The sequence below is a fragment of the Dermacentor variabilis genome, chromosome 6 (genome assembly GCF_050947875.1).
Source record: "Dermacentor variabilis isolate Ectoservices chromosome 6, ASM5094787v1, whole genome shotgun sequence".
NCBI lineage: Eukaryota > Metazoa > Arthropoda > Arachnida > Ixodida > Ixodidae > Dermacentor > Dermacentor variabilis.
In genome coordinates this window covers 35775973-35797199 of record NC_134573.1, presented here as the reverse complement: position 1 = coordinate 35797199, position 21227 = coordinate 35775973, and positions in this window count along the sequence as shown.

The window sequence follows — 21227 nt, the reverse complement described above, 5'->3', positions numbered from 1 at the left end:
ACACACATTCAGCGCTGAACAGTGGGCTGTCGAGGCAGTTGCATTTACATGACTTGCAGCGAGCAGCACATCCCTCGATGTCCGTTAAGCAAAGTCGGACACGGCGACGCCTCATCGTGATTCGCTGAACTTCGCTGCCGAGGAGCTAGGCCACTTCGATATTTCAATTGTCACCACCGCCGGGTTCTCAAGAAAGCACGGGGCACACAACGCAGATTCTGTAGTTCCAGAGCTCACCGAGGCCAAAGCCGCACTGCCGCACCGCCACTACTCACGGCTTTCCGCCAAGTAACACAGAACCTACAACCACCACACAAGCAACGCACGCACGATCACATGAGCAATGTTGAACAATGCGCGGTCCAGAGAACGATCACGCCGAGGACGAACACGACACGGCGTCGCTCGGCGCCAGCATCGTGCCTTCTCAAAAATCCCTAAACGATGCTGTCCCTAGGCACCTAGGATCAGGTCACGTGAGGGATTTTTGTACGACAAATAGACGCACGCGTCACATGCCGTCACTTCGGCGCGCGGCAGGACGGGAAGGCGGAAGCTACGCCATTATTGCATTCTCTCGCTACATGAAATGCGTTCGCGTCTCGCGCTGTGCGAAATAATTTTACACGTGTGATTAGTTTTGTGTGCGGTGTAGAAAAAGGTGTGGCCCGTGCTTTGTGTATTACTCGTGCTCCACTTCAAAGCAAAGCGTTCGTACGCACTGGAAGACGGATCCACGGACGCTGAGACGAGCAGTTGCAATGTGCCCTGCGTCGGCGGTCGGTAGTATTGCCATAATGGGATTTTTCAGGCAAGTGCCCATTTATTTGGTATTTCTTTGGTGGGTTAGGTGTCTTTGTTCGCTCTAGAAGTTTCTTACTGTGATCTCGTAGCATAATTCACTAATGTAAGAGCAAGAGCAGCTGCACTCCTAGTAGGGCAAGTTAACTACCTCGATCGCGCCCCGTCTTATATCGGGCGCGGTGCGCCTGCATAGTTAGGGCTCATTCACACCGGCGACTGACAGTGGTCGCGCGACCAAGTTGGTCGCAAAGCGACCAGTCGCAAATGGTCGCAAACGGTCGCCTTTCTTGAAAAGCGACCATTTTGGGCCAGTCGCTCTCTGCGCGATTTTTCAGTCGCGCGACCGTGGTCGCAAAACTGATAAACCAATCAGCGGCGCACCGGAAGTGATCTTTCGTGTGTCTACATCCGGCCTCCTCCGGCGTCGCGTTCAAATTCCGCGTAGATTCCGAGAGTTCTCGCTGAGAACGATAATCTCCGGGATTGCGACTTGCGGGTCGCGCTCAGCCGGGCTTGCCGGTGTGAACATCAGTCGCCTTCGGTCGCTTTTTGGTCGCGAGTCGCAAATGGTCGCGCGACCTGCTCAAGTCGCCGGTGTGAATGTGCCCTTACGCTTTGTTTCTCAGCGCTTGAACGTTCGTAGATGTGATTCTTTTGTCCGTTCAGCGTGGCTTCTTGTAATGTGGTCGACCACTTTGGCGTCGCGTAGAAAAAGGACGACTGACTTTGCCACCTTTCGAAAGAACTGGCGCGGTATTGGTTCTCCCTGATGCGGTCGCGTGCTGCTGTTGCTGCTTGCCGGGCGCCTTTAGCATGTTTTCGGCTCGTTTTGTCTGTGCGTGTGTGCGTGCTCGCGCTCGGCTCGATTCGTGTGTGTGCGTGCGCTCAGCTCGCTTTGTGTGTGTGTGTGTGTGTGTGTGTGTGTGTGTGTGTGTGTGTGTGTGTGTGTGTGTGTGTGTGTGTGTGTGTGTGTGTGTGTGTGTGTGTGTGTGTGTGTGTGTGTGTGTGTGTGTGTGTGTGTGTGTGTGTGTGTGTGTGTGTGTGTGTGTGTGTGTGTGTGTGTGTGTGTGTGTGTGTGTGTGTGTGTGTGTGTGTGTGTGTGTGTGTGTGTGTGTGTGTGTGTGTGCGTGCGCGCACATGCCGGTTTGTATGGGCCGGCGTGCTTGCGTGTGTCTAGTGCGTACGTGTTTTGTGAGCTTGTTTCTGTGTGCGTGCACGTGATAGCGTGTCTGCCTGCATGTATGTGTGCTTGTTTGTGTTTATCAATGTGCGCGTGCGTGCTTTTGTGTCTGCGCTTTGAGAGTGCGTATATTTGTGTGCGCGCGAGTGCGTTTTGTGTCTGCGCTTTGAGAGTGCGTATATTTGTGTGCGCGCGAGTGCGTTTTGTGTCTGCGCTTTGAGAGTGCGTATATTTGTGTGCGCGCGAGTGCGTTTTGTGTCTGCGCTTTGAGAGTGCGTATATTTGTGTGCGCGCGAGTGCGTTTTGTGTCTGCGCTTTGAGAGTGCGTATATTTGTGTGCGCGCGAGTGCGTTTTGTGTCTGCGCTTTGAGAGTGCGTATATTTGTGTGCGCGCGAGTGCGTTTTGTGTCTGCGCTTTGAGAGTGCGTATATTTGTGTGCGCGCGAGTGCGTTTTGTGTCTGCGCTTTGAGAGTGCGTATATTTGTGTGCGCGCGAGTGCGTTTTGTGTCTGCGCTTTGAGAGTGCGTATATTTGTGTGCGCGCGAGTGCGTTTTGTGTGCGTGCATTTGTATTGCATAAGGCCGGTAGAGTTTTACTCGCAATAAAACTCTTCCAATTTGCTGCAGCGAGTGTTGCTGCCTGAAACCCGAGTTTGGTTTCAAGCCAACCTGGACAACTGCTGTATGAGGCGCCGTTTCTCAGGAGGATCAGTGGGAAGGCGTCAGGTATACGCTTCCTCCATTTTCCGTCCTCTGCCCTGATGAATTGATATCCTTGATTGTTATTCTAAAGGGAACGTTACATCCAGAGCATAAATAAATGATTAAGAAATCTGGTAGTGTGTTTCGCCATTATACTAATTCTGATCTTAAAGACGTGAATTTCCCATTAGCCCACATTTCCGTTGATACAGACAACCGCTGAAATTGTGAACAGCCGGTTATTCGAGACGTCCTACGTATATAGCAATTGTCCTCAGGAGCTCTAATTAATTTTGATAATTAGGAGTGTTGTTGCTGTGCTTTAGAGGTATCATATGCAAGCTTTAGGTGTCTCCTGGTAGTTTGCATGCCCTTCGATAGCTGTCACCTATAGCCCTATTGAAATTCGTAACTACAGTTTGGAGAACTGGGGAAGCTGGAAGGCTTGTCCTGGCTCTCGAGAAAGTGTTTAAGCTGGAAGTGTAAGTTGAGGAGTTTGGGGTTGGTCACACGAAGGCTTTTTTATGCCTTAGCAGTAGGAGTGTCAAAGGATAAAAAAATGCAGTGTGTCAAGCGTGGGAAGCTGCTTATGTGGTAGAGGCTTGTGTGCTTGTTGTGTGTGCGTGTGTGTGTGCGCGCTCGCGTGCATGCATGCGTGCGTGTATGTGAATTCGCTCCTCACAAGGGAGTGTGTGTGTAAGTGAGCTACTTCTTTGCTGGTGCTATTTGCCAAAATTGGGAAGAAAACACAATGATCAATATAACTTGAAATAATAAGCTATGCAAAGCATGCTGGCAGAGTAGCGACAGCATCATATGAGCATACAAACGTGCAGCTGTGTGACAATGTTAATGCATGACTGCAACATCTGGAAGGAAGCTTGCTTCTTTTTCAGTAAGCAGCACAAAGTCCATATTTTTTTGCTTTTCTCGTGCAAATCAAAACGAGGCTCATTGCCAGCGATCTTGTCTTTCATTCTAATAGCATTTGTTTATTTTGAACTTAGAGCGTTGTTTCTCGCAGGTCATGCAGGTGATAGCAGCAATTACACAATGCCCAGCCTTGGTGCCCTCCATCAAGAGCAAGCCACTTGCGTTCGCCTTCTGGCAGATAGATGGTTGATGTCTTCTAGGAAGCAGTTGGGAAGACAGCATTGTAAGTATATGTAGGTGTGAAGTTTAATATAGTAAGCCAAGTTATAATTTAAAACTCTGAGGCTCCTTGGCGGCCTAAGCTTGATAACAATATTATGTGCAGTTGTGTGTGTTTTTAAATATTGCCGATTGTACTGCATACTGCAGGTATGACTGCTGATCCAAAGCATACACTTGCATTTTCTTGATGGCCTTTCATAATGAGGATTTTCTTTGTGCAAGAATATTCACAGACTGGAGCATTCCAGCATGATATTCTTTATTGTGCATTCAGTGGTAATTTCGTATGACCTTCCTGCTACCAATGTTTTTGCAGGAAAGGAATATTTCTTTACTGTATGCAATGAGCTTGTTATTTGCTCGTTGCATTACTCTGCTACCTTTTATTTAATCCCGTATAATTCTCAAAACCTTAAAATTTGAGCTGTTTTTATTCAAATACAATATCAAAATGCGCCGGATTGCAATCTAGACTGCAAGGGATTTGAAGAAATTATAAGAAACTACGACCTCTCATGGGTGTTAAAAAACATTTCCGCAGGCATTGCGCCTATTTCTTCTACTGAGCTAGCTGCTCATGAATATTGCAAGCATATGTCATTTCACACAGTTTTGCAGGATATAGTAGGCCTATCATTGTCACTAAGCACAACCTTTCCTCATTTGCATCATGAAAATCTGCCTCATGCTTAATTTGGGACAAGTCCTGAAAAATGAATGTTTCATAATTTTGAAACTACACAAAGTATTGGCTGGGGCTTGGCAGTTTTCAGACAACTTGACCATGTTGAACCTTGCCATTACAAGACGAGAAAAAAAAACATGCACAGGAGGACTCATTCAATCAAATGCAATGCTGTGGTGATTTTCCATGTGGAAAAATGTACTTTTTGGCGGGAGAGGGTGGGTAGCCAATTTACAACCATAGCGACTTATGCGGGTAGTGGCAACACAGGATGAGAAATGGTGGTGGCTCTGAGGTTCATTGAATATGAACACTTATATACAATCCCTCCCCCCCCCCCCAATGAGGGGTAACCATGCAATATATTTCGGGTGGTAAAGATGATTTTTTAGGAGACGAGAAATTTCAGGCTCTAGTTGAGAGGCTACATAAAGAAGGACCATGTATGTATTCGCAGAACAACATAAACTGCCTAGGAGGGGTATCACAGTTTAGAGCATGAAGTAAAAAGTGGGAGCATGACGAAGGATCATAAGTTTATTTAAACTTATGATCTTTGGGACTACTACTTGTCACCATATCGCCAAGCTAACCCATTGAACGAAAGGGGCCTGCTCTAAGGAAAATAGTTAACACATGCTAAATTTTCAAGGAAAGTATGCCGAAACGTCAGTTCTTGCTCAATTAGTAGATAAGAAATACACAATAAATTTCAGTATACAGAAATGGTCTAATAAACTGCATTGGAGAGTTGGAGATTGTTGGGCTGGATGCATATTGCAGGGCAAATGAGAATGCCAGTGGGGGTTCCCTCATTTTCATATTGTGTGCACTCTGTAAAACTACTCTTTGTCTCCTAGTGTAATAATGTTGTGTAAAAACAGCCATTTTTAATGTCTTGTGCATGTCACTCTTAATGTGCCATATCCCGTAAGGTTCTCAGCTGCAGTACTTATAAAGTGTAATGCAGAGATATATTGCAGATTTCATGTCAATTTATATTAAGGTCACATACACACTCTTGGACAAATGTCTGTTGAGAGATGTCATTGCTAGTGTCATTAAATTTAATTCACTCTTATTTTCTATGGTGAAAAGGCTACTGTAAATTTATTTGCTTTTGCTGCTGTATGTGCCTTGTATTCAAAGTGACACAGTGGTTTAGTGTTCACAGTAAATGCAATTCCTAAATTTGCAAAATAAAAATTTCTCCTACCTTTCACCTGTCTTGCCCAGTTGCCTGAGCTGTGCATTGTTCCCAGTCACATTAATTAAGTTTGTTACTTTCAGGAGCTTGTTGCCTTATCAAATTTTCCACAGTGTACATGTGTAATTGCACAGACTGAACTCTCATGATTCTCTTCTTATTTTGCTAATGCAGGACGCAAGATTCCAGCAATGCCATGCGCTGCATTTATTGGTCAAGATGCTCAGAGGATGGAGTCCCTGCACCTCATGGTTAACCGTGAACATTTTTTTTTCTTTTGGAAAGCTCAACGTCATTTGCTGCATCAATTGCATTTTTGCAGCTCAGATGTGCACTATATTTTTCTAATTTTGAATCAATTAATATTCACTGTGCAGTATAAAAAATGATGTACAGTGGGAAGGACAAGGACTGTGAGAGATGACATACACTGCGCTGACTTCCAACAATATTTTATTGCGTTGCGACACAGTGTGTTTATACACAAGAGGGGTCATGCGCAGAAAATGAAAGGCAGTCACAAGGGGTGTTCTAACAGCAAGTCAATGTACTAAGAACATGGTCACGAAAAAAAATCACAATCTCTATCTGTGGAGATACAAGACTTCACTAGGGGTCAGCGTGATAGAGAAGGAACTAACACACACACACTACCCAATTTCCTGGTGCAATCAGCTTCAATAATGTACCGGGTGAGCTGTGTCTCGCTAAAACTTGCGTATCTTCAAAGAGGGACATGCAGGCGCAGTCCCGGCAATGAATGCCCAAGTGGCCTTGAACAGTGTTATGGACGTTATAGTGCACTCTTAAACGATCATTTAGGCACCTGCCTGTCCGTCCAACGTATTTACTGCCTCAAAACGGGAATATGGTAAACCACATTCGGTGCACATATCGCAAAATCTTTTCTGTGTCCGACAGAGCAAGAACTCTGGCGCGATTTAGGCGCGTTTACATGCTTACAGAGCTTTGCCAGCTTTTCCGGGGCTGAGAAAAGGACGGATTCCTGGAGGTTGCCGAATCTTTTTTAGCCTATCGGAGACATCATGCACATACGGTAGCACTGCGAACCTGTGTCTTTCAACCGGCTGGTTCCTTGACTGTGCTCATCACGTTTTGTGCCCTTCAGAAGCTGTTCCGCTATGGCTGAAATTAAGGCTAAAGGGTAGCCAACCCAAGAAAGGTGATCAACCTGTGCAGCTATACTATCTTGCATTTCATGTGAGCAAGATTTATTGAGGCTGTTATCGAGGCAAAACTTCACAATACCTCGTTTAACAAGCTTTGAATGTGCAGAGTTAAAGGGCAAGAGTGACTTCTCGGTTCAAAGCACTAGCACACCTGTTTGTTTTCAAGGCACTGCCTGAGATCTAGAAAGCGCAAAGAATCATCAATGCGGACCTCATTTGTTAGTTCTAGAGGCTGCAGCTCTTAAAGATCTCCAAGTCTCCCAAAGCAGCAGGCTCTAAAGCGTGATCAGTGCAATCAATAAATACCAGGTAGTCGTCCACAAACCTGCACACTTTGACAACGTGAGACGCATCCAGGTGACCTTGAATGTTACAATCATGATAAGCTAGCTAAATATCAGTGGCGGCGCCAAGCATGATCCTTCACAATATACAAATAAAGGGTGTTTGTATAGGATCATGCCTCACGCCGCAACTATGTGATATTTATCTAGCTCATGATTTCGATATTGAAGGTCACCTAGATGCATCTCCTGTCAAAGTGTGCAGGTTTGTAAATGGCTACCTGGTATTTATTGATTGCACTGATCACGCTTTCGAGCCTGCTGCTTCGGGAGTCTTGGAGATGTTTAAGAAAGCCTCTACAACTAACGCATGAGGTCCCCATTGATGATTCCTCGCGCTTTGTAGATCTGAGGCTGGTGCTTCAAACCGAGAAGTAAGTAGTCCCTCTTGCCCTTTAACTCTTCACTCAAACCTCGTTAAATGAGGTATTAAAAGTTTTGCATCCCTAATAGCGTCAATAAATCTTGCTCACACGAGATGCAACATAGCCTTGCTGCACAGGTTGATGCCTTTCTAGGGTTGACTACCCTTGGGCCTTAATTTCAGCCATAGCGGAACAGCTTCTGAGGGGCACAAACCGTGATGAGCCTGCTCAGTGAAGGAACCAGCCGGTTGAAAGACATCGGTTCGCAGTGCCACCGTATGTGCACAATGTCTCCGATAGGCTAAAGAAGATTCGGCAACCTCCAGGAATCACAGTCCTTTTTTCAACCCCGGAAAAGCTGGCAAAGCTCTGTAAGTGTGTAAACGCGCCTGAATCTCGTCAGAGTTCTTGCTCTGTCGGGCAGAGAAAACGTTTTGCGATATATGCAACGAATTTGGTTTGCCATATTCCCCTATTTTGAGGAAGTAAATACGTTGGACGGACAGGCGGGTGCCTAAATGATCGTTTAAGAGTGCACTATAACGTCCATAACACTGTTAAAGGCCACTTCGGCATCCATTGCCCTGGAACTGGCTGCGTGCCCCTCTTTGAAGATACGCAAGTTTTAGCGAAGCACAGGTCATCCAGGAAATTATAGAAGCAAATTTCACCAGAAAGCTCGGTAGTGTGTGCGTTAGTGCCCCCTCTATCACGCTGACCCTAGTGAAGTGTTGTATTTCATGAGATAGAAATTGTTTTTTTTTCAGGTGACCACGTGCTTAGTACAATGACTTGCGGTTAGACGCCCCTTGTGACTCATTTTCTGCGAATGCCCGCGCTTGTATACATACACACAATGTGGCAACGCAATAAAATATTATTGGAAGTCAGCGCAGTCTGTCCTCTCTCGCAGTCCTTGTAATTCACGCTGTACGTAATTCTTTCTCATTAATTACCAACTATCCCAAGAAAGCACCTTTTTCAGTATATTTATAATGTTTGATACGACCGTTTGCTGGCAAATTTTAACAGTGTGATATTTAACTTGAACATTTACATGACTGCCTGTGTTCTTTTAGTAACCAGAGTATGGCTAATTTATTAAACCATATTTGTTAATTTGCATACTCACATGCTACAGCAAGCCCTAATCTTGTATTATTGCATCTAAGTGCAAATAATTTAGAAATTTACTATGTATTTTAAAACACTGTCCACCTTTAGTGCTCAGCAAAATCGTTTACTCAACAGTGGTTTGCTTTTATCAGGCCTTCTACTGCACTTTGCACCCACACAATAGTAGATGTTGAATATTCACTCTTGATTTATAGTAAGAAAAGGACCTATTTTCAAACTACATATTGTATATGTACCAGTGCCTTCGGGTTACAAGACAAAATTTTATAGAAACTGGAATTGTAGTTAGAAAATCTGCTACACACCACCTTTAGCACAGAGAACTCTCGTTTCACAAAAGAGGACAAACTATGTAGGCACAAAAAAATTCTAAATATTTTTCGTGCTCAAGTAATCTTGTTAGAAAGAGAAAATTAGCAATAATGCTGCTGGCTTAAGCCTTACTTAAAGCACGTCTACGCTTGGAAATTATTGTTTCAGTCTGAAAAATGTTGGCCAGTTATGCTTATATCGACTTTCCAAACTTTTCATAATGCTTTGCGATTACATTAGTTTACAAAATAACAGGTGTCTTGTGCGTTTGCTCGGCATTTCAATTGCTTCCCTAATTCACCTTTGCAATATCCCTTTTTTTTCAAGGCACCAAAACTTGAATTTTCGTTCATTGAGCCTTATACTGAAAATTTATTCCTTTATGTGGCCCGAAACACTGCGAGGTCAACTCAGGCTCTTTCAGTGCCGCTATACATAGTTTGCTCTCTAATAACAGATTCCATCAATACATATATTTTAGATACCTTTTTGGGAAATGTACATGTTCTTGTACTTACCTATGTGTTTGGTGATTGTGCATGTTTATATTTCCTGTGATTTATGTATATCTTGTACTCTGTATTGCAGCATGCAATAAATATATTAACATTTTTCTTGAATATGCAGCGTATATCGTACCAGTCTGTGTTGCATGTTATGTGGATCTGGAAATCGTGATAACCGTTGGTGTTGATATACATGCTCAAAAGTGACATTTGCTAGGTTGTATTTGTGCAGCGAAGACAGATTTTGCAATATACACCGTGAATTACTAATATGTAATGTGATCCACACATATAGGTGTGTGTGTGCCCATCAAAGCTTCAAGGCCGGCTGTTCGACGGTGCGTTTGGTAGCCGAACTTGAACCTTCGGACACACGCGAGAGTTACGCGTGGATCGCTGCACATAATAGTAATTGAAGGCGTGTACTGCCGAACCTGCCTTCCATACACACTAGAAATAAAAGGGTGTACACCCTTCCAACACCCACATAGATGGGTGTTAATATGGACTTGCACCCCTACACCCTAAATTTATTTTGCTGGACACCCTTCCTCTAGGGTGCTATATTGGCACCCCAACTGTAGGGTGTAGACAACAGCACCCTTAGGGTGTTCGTCTGGCGACAAACTCATTTACACCCTTAAGGGTGTTCAAATGTTTAGTGTGTAGGAAAAACACTTATGTAGTCTTATTGAGCAACAGAAAACTGTGTCGGGAGTATTTCAGCTTGAACTACAATTTACTCATTGACGCTCTTAATCTAATTATATTGTTGGAGAAGTTGATTAAATAATAAGGACTAACTATGTAATTACACGAAATGTAGGAAATCATCTGAGCAACTCCAAGCGGTGGAAAACAAATTTACTTTGCTTCTATCCAGCTAGGTGGCATTTGCATATTCTAATAACTTTGTACATGTTAGTTGGGACACCCTGTACATAAAAAATAACGGCCACCGGTGGAAGAGCTTCCTAATTTGTAATAGTAGCAATGCGACTGTAATTATTTAAAATGAAACGGGTGAATTTACTCTGAACATTATCGAGAGCATTAAGCAGTCGAACAGCATAGCCGGGTCATGAACATCCTGTCTTCTTGCGCAACGCGGAAAGTTGATGCAAGCGAAACTAGCGATGCACAAGCAGAGCCAGGACACCAAGTTTTAGTGAGACGTGACATTAGTCTATGGTGGGGTTTTCTGATAATGGACACGTGAGCGCGCTGCGTAGGTTTGCATGTATTAGCATGGGAACCTTCCAGCGAGAAGCCACCGCACAATCACTGAACGGCGTTTCACTGGGCAGCAGATGGTGGAGGGTATGCAGGAGGCAGAGTCCTTAACCAATTGAAGCGTACCCCCCTGTTGTTTAGAGCATCAACTTTGTTTAACGTTTCTTTCCCTTCATGCCACCGCTAGTTTTTTTATTGCGATATCAATTACAGAGACACTCCAGGCGCATTTTTGCTGTCACCGTCACCATGATGTTGCGTGTAAGTCCAAGGGCGATAACACCGTCGTCGCACGTGGTAAGCTGTGTGTAGAAGTGGAAACACGCGAGGGAAGCCGACCATCGCTGCTCACTCTGGCGCCCGCAAAGGAGAAGGCGGAGAGCAAACGCGCCTTCCAACTTTGCGCGAAATGGCGTGACGGCATGGCAGAGAGAGAGGGGGGCGTCGTTGTGCTTCGGCAGCAACTCCGCATTTCGCGACTGGGCGCCAGGGGAACTGACGATTGCGGCTCCATCTCGAGGGCGATATGTGGAGGAAAGCGGGGACGAAAGCGGGAAGGAGTGGCTTCGACTCCGCCAACTGTGCGATAGCGCGCCGTTTCTTGGAAACGGATCTGTTGACAGCTCAAACCAGTGCGCGCGCTGTGTTCTCGCCGCTCTGGCGTCGAAGCGATGGGCGTCTTGCGCTGGAGTTTGAGGTATAGTAGCGGCGCCTGGTGGCGGCGCGCGAAACGTTATCTGGGTAGTACCAGGTAGTATTGAGCCCTGGCCTTGGCGAAACACCTTTCTAGCCCGAGTTTTGCGCCGATTCACGCTTTTTTCTACCCTGTTGCGAGTGCCAAAAAGCTCGTCACTTCTCACAGACCACGCCAACCAGGCTGCGAGCTCGCCGCAGCCTATAGTTTACCGAAAACGAACTCTCCGTGAGACGTAATGCTGGAAGCAGAAGGAATCGGCGACGCCGATCCGGAGAGACCTATCTCAGCCTCGAAAAAGCGTCACCGTCGTTACGTCTGTGTCGTGGGCTGCCATAAAGAAGGCCTGAATCCCAATATCAGATTCAACCGTTTTCCTTCAAGGCTTCACGAAGCCGAGCGTCGGGCGCGCTGGATAGCTGCAGTTCCTCGCGCTGGGTAAGCGAAACTTCGCACCATGCTTCCTGTTTCGCATGTCTTGAAGCTTGCTTCATTATCTGCGTTCTAAAATTCGGTCTTTTGCACCAACAGTCCCGGCGGCAGACCGATATAGCAGCAGGCATGGCTGGTGAGTCAGGATTCCAGACCCTGCCACAGCGACACTTAACAATTCGACCAGTGCGAAGTGATGAAGTGACCACTGGTCTGTGCAAATGAGCACAAGTGGTCGGGCTGATTCGGTGGCAATTCACTACCCTACTACAAGCAGCACAGCGAGGTAGCATTGATTGCAGCACAGCGATGTTCGAGTGCTGTTATTGAAAGCTACATCAAGCGAGCAGCGCACGAGGTCGCGCTGCAGTGCGATTCGCACGTACGCTACTGCGAGCTCATATGCATTGCATCAGTTATCAGTTGCTAAAGGGACAGATGGCGGCTGCTCTAGTGCAGGCATAACTAGTTGTCTAGCGGCATGCAGTCAACAAAGATTGCAGGAGGCCCTCCGTTTCGCGGCATGTCGAAAGACCGCTGCCGTCGCGGCGCGTACGATCGTGCGCTCGAGCAGTTCGTACATCGCGGCGTGCTGAAAGACCGCTGGCGTCGCGGCGCGTACCGTCGTGCGCTCGAGCTGTTCCGTACACATGATGTCTGCTTATCGCTGCTTTGAATTCATTTATAGCAAGCATTTCCTCGCGTTTGTGCGCCTGAATGTACCAGAGTGCAAACCTTACCTGAAGTTCAACTTCGTGCGCGACTCGCTTCACTTGCGATTGACACCGCGCTAAAACTTCGCCGCTTATTTCTTGAACGGCGTACACGTATTCGGCGTTGCATAATTTATTGCCTTTACGCAGCGGGCCACCCCTGAAAAAAATCTTCGGCGCCCGATATTCGCTGCAGGCCGTGGTACAACAAAACCGAAAGTGGCGGCTCCATAGTGTAAACGTGGTTTCCGAAGCAGAACACCGAGCTTGTTACTACCCAGTTCACGACCGAGGGCGCTTTTTAGCTCCATTTTCGCAGCGCCCCCTGGGAAATACAAGTACCCCATGGACAGCACGATCACATCGCTCTCTGCTGCTGCCGCGCTTGGTCACACCAACGTTTTGACAGCGAGTGTCCGCACTCATCGAGCCTGATGTGTTGACATTTGCTGGTGTGCGCTGACACCGTGCTTGTTAATTCAGTTAGTAATCGAATGTTTCCAAGTTTATACGGCCGATAAAACTACTATCATCACTTCACATACCTATCTACTAATTTGCCATGGCAATTGATCCTTCTCCTTTCGGGCGAAACTGCGACTCTTTCATCCTGAAAAACCCGCTACGCTGACAAAATCACGAAATAAATTACCACAAAGTTGAAAACAAGCATACTGTAATAGGGGCGCGTTAGAGGCGTCACACTATATGAAAATTTTGTGGCACAATGCATACCAATTGGGTATTCTGCTCAAGAATTTTTCGAACTACAGTTTAGCGGAAAGCGCAAAGAAGCACTCACATCCCGGCGCGGGCACCGGAAGTGCGCATGCGCTTTCATTCGTTGAATGCGCCAATATTTTTGTTCTCAGTGAATTCTTTCGGGTGCGCCATATACTCTCAATTTAAAAAGTTTCCCAATGTAAAGCAAGTCGTAATAAATTTGGACGGCGACGGGTGGGGCAGCGGGGTAGCGTTCTTCATGACATGCAGGAAAACTAGACACCACTTGCCAAAATTATGAAGTGACACTAAGGTTTTTCTGTGTAAATGCTTAGACGTACTTTCTCGTAAATTTTTTGTCGCAGCGAAAACGCCAAGAACCTGGCTAATAACTGCGTCAATTTTCTCGAAAGGTTCAGGCGTAACAAAGAACAATTGATGCTGGAGATATTACGCCATATTACGAGATGCATGGTAGTCTTCTGTCAAGCATTTCGCTCATTTGAGTTTGTTCGCGATTTGTAATCTGAGTATTCGGTAATATAATTTTTAGTAGTGATACCCTGAATTGCTGACATGTTTCTTAGAAAAAATATTTGTCATGCCGTTTTTATTATTTTTCTTTTCGCAGGAAATCACACAATACGAAGTTATGACTGCTGATACCTCCAAATACCTCAAGCAAGACATCAAGAGTAAGCACCCACTGGCCAATTGTGGTGTGGACTTTCGTTGATAACGCCATTTACTCTTGACATACTAAATAAACAGCTGCACCCATATGCGTGTCAACGTATATGGTTGCATAGGAACGCATTCGCGCACGCACTCGAACAAAAAAGAAATATAAATGGACAAGTGCTATACTGTTATGCCAAGTATGCACCAACTAGTCACTCAGCAAGTCCTTTGAAGACACTGTAATACTATCCTCTAGGTGGCAGTAAGGACAACCTTAACCAACCTAGGGGGAATATATCCTAGGCTTGTATAAATTATAGCGTGACCAGGGATTACTGTTTCTTCAGGCAAAAATTTTGGTGGTCAAGCTGTGAGACCGTAGGCTCCCGAGCAACTCCTGGCCAATCTATTGCCCCCTCGTAAAACTCGAGAACCTCGCTGGAACTTATGAATCCCAACGACGAAGTCCTGACGGAATAGATTAAATGGGCAACGGTTTGTCTTGTCTGCTAAACGAGAAAAGCCGCCCGTCCGTCCTTCTGTCAAGTAGCATGCATCACTATAAAGAAATTAATGCTACAACCAACGATCCGACGCTTAGAAGCAGAGTGTCTTACACACTTGTCCAAGCATTCGCGCTTGCGCGAGGTGAATATATCTGAACGATACGGACGTGTTGTACCGGCGGTAGAAAATTGTCAAAGGAACGCAACTTCTATGAAGGCTTTGTTGAAAGGATTTGATAATCGTGAAATAGAAAACATATTAGGCGCAACCTGTAGAGCCAAGTTGGAGCATTGTAGACATCAAGAAAATGCCGATTTTACGACAATGCGATGCCAAACAGGCCACATCCCCGACGCATTTCTGTGGTCGCGGAATGCGCCTTCCGTCGGGGCGTTTCTTCATCGACCAAAATGCAACCCATTTCTGAAAGCTCATGCGCTTCACGCCGCGCAATACAGACAGATAAACAGTCAGTGACTTGGTAATGGTAATAAGGAGTGAAGATACGTTATATTGATCTTATCGCGGTTTATAAGGGTTAGATGCGCGTTGATAAGATGCTGAAGAGCTAAAACAACTTGTCATAGTCATATCAATTCTTCTAAGGTTAATAAGCATCGATAACAAATGGCAGCGGTTGGATCAAGTCCGATAAGGTTGATAACGACTGGCAAGAGTTGACAAGGGCCGGGGTCATGACCGATCAGGTTCATAAGGACAGGTGAGAGTTGAAGAGGATCATATCGATAGCGATAAGATTGATACCGACCGATAGATGCTTACAAGCGTTTTGACGAGGTTTATTGTCATATCACAACGTTGTGGAACGCTATATAGATAAAGGCATTGCAAGGGATGTCCGTAGCACGGGGCTCGCTCGCAATCGCAGCTCGGTCCTTCGTCTTCCTCTTCTGGCCGCACATACACAGGGGCGCGTCTGCTTCATTACAATGCCCCGGGAGCGAAGCGTAGCCATCCTGGCCGCTCAGGCCGCGGAGAAGATGAGCGGGTCGTAATAGTTTCAGGCGGCTGACATGCAGTCTCTCGCCCATGACGACGCAGGTCTGGTGACACTGTGAGCGGCTCGACGATCTTGTTGACCGGTGAAGTGGCATCGATGGTACGGTATGGCCCGTGATAACGTGCCAGTAGTTTGAAAGAAAGGCCACGAATGTGGGCTGGTATCCAAAGCCACACAAGCGAACCAGGAGCAAATTTGTGCGGTGGTTGATGAGTACGGTCATTTCGGCGTCTTTTGAAGTTCCTGAGCCTCGCTAGTCAGGGCACGTGCCAGCTGACGGCAATCATCAGCATATTTGGAGACTTCGGAAAGCGAAGTACACTTTGTAGCGTCAGGTTGGTACGGCATTATCGTGTCCAAGGGGCATGAAGGCTCACGGCCATACGCAAGGAAAAGAGGGGAAAGCCGGTATTCGCTTGCGTCGCGGTGTTGTATGCGAACGTAACGAAAGGGAGTACGGTGTCTCAGTTGGGGTGGTCGGATGAAATATACACGTCGCAAAGTGTGGGATTGAACCGCTCGGTCAGACCGTTGGTTTAGGGGTAGTACGCGGTTGATTTTGGGTGAATTATCCTGCACTCAGCGAGGAGGGCTTGGATGCCCTCCGGCAGGAAGACACGGCCCCTATCGCTCAGTAGTTCTCGGGGAGCACCGTAGCGAATAACAATTGCGAAGAATGAAAAATTCAATGACACGTGCGGTCGCTGCTAGCAGAGCTGCAGTCTCAGCATTGCAAGTAAGGTGTCTAGACCGAAAGTATTCCGCCGATTTCCACACCCTCTGCATGGAAGCGGGCCATAGAAGTCGATGCCGATGCGGTTGAACGGACGAGATGGTGGTGGTAGTGGCTGCAACAGTCCTGTGAAACGCTGGGTAGGTGTCTTGCCTTGTTGGCATGTAGTACAAGACTGAATGTACTTTGCACAAAGTTGTACATGCCTCGCCAATAATAGGGCTGAGGCAACCTTCTGTAAGTTTTGAGTACGCCAGCATGAGCGCTTAGGGGATCAGTGTGAAAAGACGCGCGGATGTCAGAGCGCATATGACGAGGTATAGCCAGGAGCCATTGCCCACCGTCGGGCATATAGTTGCGGCAATGTAGAATGTTGTCCTGCACGGAAAAGCGGGTCGCTTTGTGACGCAGTGCTCATGCTGGAGGGAAATCAGACGGAGCAGCAAGGTAGGCAAGTAACCTTACAAGTGTTGGGTCCTTGCGCTGCTCTGTGAGCGTGTGAGTGATGGTAAACGGTGAAAGGATGGACGAGGAAGCTGACAAAAACACCAAATCATGCGTCAGTGGGGAGCGAGATAGCGCATCAGCGTCGGAGTGTTGGCAACCGGAGCAGTACAGGACGCGGATGTCGTACTCTTGCAAGCGAAGTGCCCAACCTCGCAAGCGTCCCGACGGGTTTTTCAAGGAATAAAGGCGACAAAGGGCATGGTGGTCAGTAACTACGGCGAAAGAACGGCTGTAAAGGTATGGGCGGAACTTGCTTAGTGCCCAGATAATCGCTAGGCACTCCTTTTCTATGACTGGGTAATTTAATTCTGCTTTCTTTAGAGTACGGCTCGCATAAGCGACGACGTATCCATCATAGCCAGCTTTCCTTTGCGCTAAGACCGCATGAAGGGCAACACCGCTGGCGCCGGTATGAACTTCCGTAGCAGCATCAGGGTCGTAGTGGCGAAGAATCGGTGGTGAGGTAAAGTGGCGCAACTGCTGAAATGCTGCACCACATTCAGGTGACCACGCTGCTATGCCGTTACAGGCGGAAAATAAACCTGTCAAGGGCAACCAGATTGATGCGAAATTGCGTACGAAGCGACGAAAATAGGAACCTAAGCCAATAAAACTTGATGGTTTTCTGATGGGAAGTCTGCAACGGCGCGGAGCTTGTCTGGGTCAGCGAGGACGCCATCTTTTGACATAAGGTGACCCAAGATTTTTGAGGATAATCTGTAGGCCGGCTGACGCGAGACAGGTCAGAATGTCATGCAGGCGAGCGAGGTGTGTCGGAAAATCGATTGAGAAGACGGCCATGTCGTTGAGGAAACATAAACAGGTCTTCCATTTCTGGCCGCGAAGGATGGTGTCGATCATACGCTCAAAAGTAGAAGTGCGTTGCACCACTCGAAGGGCATAATGTCAAACTCGTAGACGCCATCGCATGTAACGAATGCGTTTTTCGGACGGTCAGGATTGGCCATTGGAAATTGCCAGTACCCGGAGCGCAGATCCGAGGAAGTGACATATTCTGCGCCTTGGAAGAAGTCGAAAGCGTCATCGATCCGAGGCAGTGGATAAACCTCTTTTCTCGTTATCTTGTTTAGGCGTCTGTAGTCGACACAAAAGCGAATGGATCCATCTTTTTTTCTTACCAATACGACAGGTGAAGACCAAGGACATTGAGAAGGACGGATGACTCTACGTTTGTGCATGTCGTCCACTTGCTCCGTGATGTTTCGGCGCTCTTCGGCGGAGACACGATACGGACTCTGTCGCACGGGGAATGGGAACCGGTGTCGATGGTGTGTGACACGGCCCAGTGACGTCTGATGACCGTCGGAAGAAGAGAAACTTGTGAAGGGGAGCGAGAAGTTGGCGGCAATGAGATGGGGAAATAGTAGGGTCGGTGGGGTTGTCAAAACCCACTGAAGGTGATGAGCCTGCGAGCGAAGCGATGGCGTCCACGTAACGGAAGGAGTCGGTAGGAACATCAAGACCGTCGGCGTTGTCGACCGCCAGGAAGTATCCTACGGTCGCTCCACGCAGTAGGCTGATCGGGTACTAGTTAGTGTACTGGTTGGCGACAAGCACCACAGTTGAACCAGACGTTATAGTGAGCACGGCAAACGGAAGAACATGCCCTTGCACTGAGCAAACACATCGGACGGCGTGAAACACAACAGTGGCTTCAGATGCGGCATCAGACGACAGGACAACAGCCATCGACGGCTCAGGGCCGGTTGTGTCGGCATCAACAGTAAGTTTGTCGGCAAAGTGACGAGAGCGGGTCAGCAGTGATTCACAAAGGGGTAAAAGCGACACTTCTGCACTTGAACATTCCATGACTGCATGATGACTGACAGGAAATTCCAACCAAGCATGAGGTCGTGAGAGCACGTTGGTAGCACGAAACACTCGATTATGTACAGAACGTCGTTGATGACGACACGGGCCGTGCATACAGCTGAAGGGTGAATTCGCTGCGCGCTGGCAGTGGCGAGCAGCAGGCCAGAGGGAGCTGTAGTAACTTTTCATAGTTTGTAACAAAGGTTATCGAGAATGATGGAAACGGCTGCTGCGGTATCGACTAGCGCCACTGCGTGTACTCCCTCTAGAAAAACGTTAATGACATTTTGCGGCGAAGATTGATGTCTTGAGACCGTCGCTGTATTTGCAGTTCTTGCCTCAAGAACTAGACCATTAAGTTTCCCTCTTCAGTGAAAGCTCGACGACGCAATGGCGAAATCTAACGCCGACGAGGGTAAGGCCATCGCCGCGGCGATCAGGGTCAAGACGTCGCGGTAAATATGGAGACGTCGCGGTGTATTGTGGTGCGTAGCTGGGCGTTTAAAAAGTGGTATGCGTAGTTGTGCCGCGACGGTGACAGAAGTGCGCACATAGCGAGTTATGCCTCAGGCGAAGCAAATAGGCCGGTTGTCTTGAGTGCGACACGACTCGGTGGGACGAAAAGACTGCGGTGATGGTGGGACAACTGGTAATGAAGGCGGATCCATGAGCGATGAAAAGGAAGCTGTCGGCGTCGGCGCAGGTGGCAGTGCAACCACAGCTGCGTAATTAAGTGGCAGTGATGTAGGGTGTGTAGTAAAGTCGGTATAAGACAGCGGCACACTCATAGAATTGTGGGGGGGGGGGTAGTGTAGGAGCGGTGGGGCAGGAAGCGCTTCAGACATCGAAGTCAGGATGGCTTGCTGCAGCATTGAAGGCAAAGCTGCCGTACGTGCGTCTCTGTGAAGCAGCAGCGAGAGCTTCCTGACCACCTCTTCAAAAATAAAATCTGTGATCTCTGCGAGAGGGTCGAGTTAGTTCGGTCGATGGAAACCGCGATGCTCGAGACGGAATCGGCGTGCTCATGTTCTGGCAGGCGATGGGACGTTGGTGGCGCAGCTCGTCAAAGCTCTGGCAGAGGTTAATGAGGACGCATACGCTAACTGCGCTTTTGGCCAGCAACATCTTGAATGCACTGTCCTCGATGCCCCTCAGGATATGCTTGATCTTGTCATCTTCTGGTATGCTGGGATTTACCCGCTTGCATAAATCTATTACATCCTCGATGTAGCGGGTATTGGATCTGGCCATTGAGTGTTGGAGTTGGCCGGCGCTGAGGAAGATTTTGCGATGAAACTAAAGGTTTATTTACATTATTTACAGTAATAAGGCAAAGTAAGTAATAGTCATCAAGTCATTGACGGTCGGCAGCAAATCGGACGCTGCGGTCCGTGGCAAGAAGCACGAAAGAAATTTATAAATGATGGGAAGTTTCCCTCCGATCCCTGTCTCTCCCTTTTAACCCCTTCGGTGTCTCGGGGTCACGTCATTTTCGGCGAATCGTTGAGCCCGCTCAGGTGTCGTCATTTTCCTCCAATGGTACGCGCCCATGCAAGTGGCCTCACATTCGGCTCAGGGGGTCGCTCCAAGGGCTCCACTGTCCGAGGGATGACTTGCCACCGGTGTTGCCTCTTGGCCTGCAAGTGCCGTCATAATCGCTTCATGAGGTCGCTCCAAGGGCTCTAATGTCTGAGGGGTGACTTGCCACGGCGTTGCCCCCTGATTTGCAAGCGCTCAGTGGTAGGAGACGGGTTGTTTTCGAGCGACCTTTCTGAGCTGCAAAACAGCTTCGCTCGGGACCAACATTACCTGCAACCGTGCCAGGCTCCCGTTGTATTTTCGGGAAGAGTCAAGCTGGGGGACAATAGCTCGACAGGCGGCGCACGAGGGGGGGGGTCGCCGTTATGTTTTTAGATTTGTTACATCAGCACAAAAAAAGAAGATTAAGCCCTTCCTTGCATTATAAAAAAATTGGAGGACGCTTAAGCTTCGCCTTAAAGAGTGGAACACTCCCGTCGACCCGCCAAGGGGTGTAAGACAATGGGCTACGGCGCAGCAACTACGCGCCCCGCATCGGACGCGGTGAGCGTCGAGCAACGCAGCGTTCGGCGCGACAACGAAATGTGCGCCTGAGCAAGCGACTCACGCCTGAGTCTTAGAAACAGCTCGTTTCTAAGGCAACACTGCGTTCACTAGAGGCACTTTTGTACCGCTTTGAAGCATCCAAATCGTGGCTCAGTGGTAACGTCTCCGTCTCGCACTCCGGAGACCCTGGTTCGATTACCACCCAGCCCATCTTGCAAGTTGTTTTTTATTCATGAAGTGCCTGTTGCGATTTATCGCTCACGGTCAACGCCGACGACACCGGCTTTTCTGCGACACGAGCTCCTTAACGCTGTCGCGTTAAACATTGGAGGACGCTTAAGCTTCGCCTTCAAGAGTAGAACGCGATAGCGTTCCCGTCGACCCGCCAAGGGATGTAAGAAAATGCGCTACAGCGATCACTTACGAGGCGCCCCGCATCGGACTTTACACCCACCAATCACGCGCCGAGCAACGCAGC